This window comes from Cyprinodon variegatus, unplaced genomic scaffold, assembly GCF_000732505.1.
Source record: "Cyprinodon variegatus isolate N-32 unplaced genomic scaffold, C_variegatus-1.0 Scaffold1042, whole genome shotgun sequence".
Lineage (NCBI taxonomy): Eukaryota > Metazoa > Chordata > Actinopteri > Cyprinodontiformes > Cyprinodontidae > Cyprinodon > Cyprinodon variegatus.
This window is the reverse complement of record NW_015151495.1, coordinates 238488-243018: the sequence shown is the minus strand read 5'-3', so window position 1 is coordinate 243018 and position 4531 is coordinate 238488.

Below are 4531 nucleotides of genomic sequence, written 5' to 3'. Positions count from 1 at the left end.
ATTAGGTGTCTGTGTCCTGGGGGTCAGAGATATGCTGAGAGTTGAGGAGAGGGGAGTGAAACCGTGTTAAAAAACTGTTAAGTTTGTCTGCAAACTTCAGTGTTTGTTGCACATTTTGATGCCATGATGACAGAAACATGGGGCTCAGCGCATCCCTGTGGGTGCATCTCGCCTTTCATTGGCTGGTTGTCCTCCCGCAGCAGTGTGTCGCAGTGAGCTAGTTGCAGACATGTTTCATTTATGCCCAATATTGAAGCATGTTCTGCGCTGTTATTCCACACCACCATTGCAAGAGGGACAATCAGGAACTAGCTGTGGGTCTAGATCAGGGGTTTGGCAACCCACGGCTCCGGAGCTGCATGCGGCTCTTTCATCCTTATACTGCGGCTCTGAGTGGCTTGGGGAAAAAAAAAAAAAAAATAAATAAATAAGTATTTAAGTGTATTTTATTTGTGTTAGTTCTTTAATATTTTAGTCCTAAATTGGAAGATTATTGTAATCTTGACATATTAGAATAAATATGTTATTGTTTTTCGTCGCTCAAAATAAACGTCATACTGTTTAGGTGCCAAACATACGGTTTAGGTGCCAAACAAACAGCGCTGTTCTGCCGATATGTGAACTCTTCTGGACCACAGGAAGAAATGGTTGGGCTGATACCACTAAAAGGCCAGACACGGGGGGAGGACATCTGTGAGGCTGTGCTTGATTGTTTACGAGCCAAAGAAATAAAAACAACCCACCTAGTGTCAGTGGCTACTGATGGGGCACCGGGTATGACTGGAGCGCACAGGGGCTTTGTAGCCTTGCTGCAGAAGTCACTGGATAGAAAGCTGCTCACTTTTCACTGCATCCTGCAACAAGAGGCATTGTGCGCACAAACTTTTCCTTTAGAATGCACAGAGGTCATTAATGTTGTCATTCAGATTGTCAACAAAATAATGGCAAAAGGTTTAAATCACCACCAGTTCCGTTCGTTACTGGATGAGGATGACAGCACATACTCTGATCTCCTGCTGCACAATAGAAAGATTCATCATTTTACTGTATTAATATTTAGAACAATAAAACAATCATTACACTGGATTTCTGCCTCATTTCTTCCCATCAGCCGTCAAAGATCTCATAAAATGAGCAACATCTATTCACTTCTTATTAATTGTGTTAATAAACATTAATTAATAACTGGTATTCATCATTAAATGCTGTACTATTAAAAGTTTATTAAAAAGTGCCCAAAAGGAGTTTTTCAAGCAGGACATATTAAATATTGAGCCAAATAAACAAAATTTGGTATATAATATAGTAATATATAATATAGTAATATACATAGTATAGTAATAGTAATATTTGCTATAGTAATATCAATTTTCTAGGCACGCATTTATTTGTGATTTATAGAATTATGATCATAATTCTGATCAAAGAAGTGCATAAATGCAAAACATTCAGTATAAAAAAATCTCCATAAAGCACAGTTTAACATAGCAGCACAATGTGATTATGATGCAAACCTCATCATAATAATGTGTGATAATAAGCCCTGTTATTGCTGTATCATTATGCACTGATGAATCTACTGGTGCTAAACTATTAACCAAAGGGATAAAACTGAGATTTTTTCAACACAGAAGAAGTTATCATCTGCTGTCTTTGTAGTTTTTAATATTTCTACTAAATAAGTTAATCAAAGTGAACAGAAGACATAAACATAACACTGCGTGATGCACAGGAGTGATTTTTATTTCATTTAGCCATGGCTCTCAGAGGGTTTCTATAGCATCTAGAAGGTGATTGGTCAAAAGTAAAGTAAGCCCAAAACTGGGACATGATTGGTCCAACAGAAGATGACGCGTTCACTGATTGGCTGGTTGGAGGCTGGGGATAAATATTTGATCCCTGTGTACAAACAAAAATGAGGCGAAATGCACAGGAAAGTAGTGATGTATTGAAGTGAGTAGTAAAGTAATAATTCTTATAGGGTTTTTGGCTTATTTAATTTTAAAACATAATGTTTATCCAAAGCTGGTCTCGAACCCACGAACCTTGTTTCCGACTGCTTGCCGTAGCTCTCCAAGATTGTCTATAGAATCCACAAGGTGAAAGGTGATTGGTCAAAAGTAAGCCCAAAGTAAGCCCAAAACTGGCACGTGATTGGTCCAACGGAACATGAGGCGTTCACTGATTGGCTGGTTGGAGGCTGAGGCTAAATATTTGATCCTTGTGTACAAGCAAATATGACGTGAAATGCACAAAAAATAAAAATGTTGATATAGTAGTGAATTAATGCCTCTTAGAGGGGATTTTAACTTATTTAGTTTTGGATTTAAAACATAATGTTTATCCGAAGCTGGTCTCGAACCCATGAACCTTGGTTCTGACTGCTTCCTTCCTCCACCGCTTTACATAGAGCCTCTCAGGACACAAATTCTTTCAACCTTAGCATTAAGATTATTTTAATGCTCACGAACTGTTTAACACAGCTCTCCTGTTTTGGAAAATTTATACTGAAACCTGAAAATTTTGATGTAACATACAGTACCTGCCTTTTTGTTGATTTGTTGATACAGCAGCTTTATCTACAGCATATTGACATGCATGAAATGTCCCTTTCATGTTGCCGTAACTGCTGTATGTCAAGTTACTGAGGAACAAATGTGGTAAATGTGTGTTCAGAGTAAACAATACATGGATGTCTGGTACCTTGTTTGGGTGCCTTGACCCATTTATTTCTACTGTGTATTTATGCTGACTTTAGTACAGCTCAGTCCATAGATCTCTGATGGGTAACTTTTTTTTTCTATAGTTTCTTCTTGTGCAAATGCTGCAAAGCTGCCTCTCTGACAGTCAATCTCACACATCTGCAACTCAGCACCTGTGTCTTACCTTAATACCTTTCCTGTGATAATGCCCCTCTAGAAGTAGTGTTATAATTCTTCTATCTTCTATTAAGTGAAATCGCATTGTACAATGTATTTCTAATATGAACTGTTTCACATAAAACACTTACTCTACATACTATTCTCACTAAACTGTGATAACTGTGATTAAATTCAGTGTAAACAAATGCCATATGTTGCCACCCCTCAAAAATTCCTGCCCCCCTCTCGCCACCCCATAAATATTTTTCTAGATCCGCCCCTGCATATAATAAAAAAAATAAATATATATATGGTTAGAACAAATTTATTGTATCACTGACACTGTTGAACTGCTGCAGTAAGGAGGTTAGAAATAATCCCATTATGTGGTTTTAGGGCTATTGTGATGTATTCTAATGTTAAACCTTTTATAATTAATTCCAGTCCTGCTTAATTTAGAAACAAATGTACTTTTTTTGGTCCTTTTTCAGAAGGCAGGGAGCAGCTAAGGTGAGAGAACAACTAGAAAAGTTCAATGGTATTATACAACATTGGATAGTAGCAGTGATGGGAGTAACGCCGTTACCTTTTTTTAGTAGTAGAGTTATCTAACTAATTACTTTGACTGTAACTATAACGCAGTTACCATTGCCGAAACCCCGTTACTGCACGTTACTAAGGTCGCACAATTAACCTTTTTTTAATGATAGGACTTGTACGCGCCTTGTCATGAGAGAGGGGAGGATGAGATTGGCTGATGTATAGTGAGATTCCGTCTGTCAGTTGGGTAGGTGGGTGTTTCTGCTGGTGGGTGTTAACGTACAGCACACACACACACAGAGATGGAGAGGTAGGAGGATCAAGCAGCAAAACAGCGTTTTCCAGATGGAAATTTATCTGAAAGGGTTCAGAAGCCATCAGATACCGTTCCCCCCATATTAAGCAAGGGGAGCCGTATCTGACGGGGATTATAGGCCCGTCAGATAGCGTTCCCCCTTGATGTCATTTACGTTGAGTTGCAATAAATGCAAAACTCTCTGCAGGTTCTTGTCTTGGCTTCGTATGGATGAGAGGCTGGTTTGGTGAAAAATGTGTGTGTTTAGGCCAGGGTTTGACTTCGTGTGGACGGGGCCTTACTCGTTACATCAGCTTGGAGGAATCCCGTCTGGTCCGGAGGCTTTCTCTGTCTAAGTCCCTTCAGCTGGCCTCTCAATCCAGAAGAGAATAGAATCCAGAAGGTGAAAAGTGATTGGTCCAAAGTAAGCCCAAAACTGGGACGTGATTGGTCCACAAGAAGATGAGGTGTTCACTGATTGGCTGGTTGGAGGCTGGGGCTAAATTTTTTATCTCTGTGTTTAAACAAAAATGACACGAAATGCACAGGAAAGTAGTGTAGTAGTGCAGTGACTAGTAAAGTAATAATTTTTATAGGGAATTTAGCTTATTTAGAGTTAAAACATAATGTTTATCCGAAGCTGGTCTCGAACCCATGAACCTTGGTTCTGAATGCTTCCTTCCTCCGCCGCTTTGCATAGAGCCTCCCTGGACACAAATTATTTCCTCCCTAGCATTAAAATTATTTTAATGCTTCATGGACTGTTTATTACAGTTGTGCTGTTTTGGAAAATGTATACTGAAACCTGCAATTATAATATTCATATAATGATTCT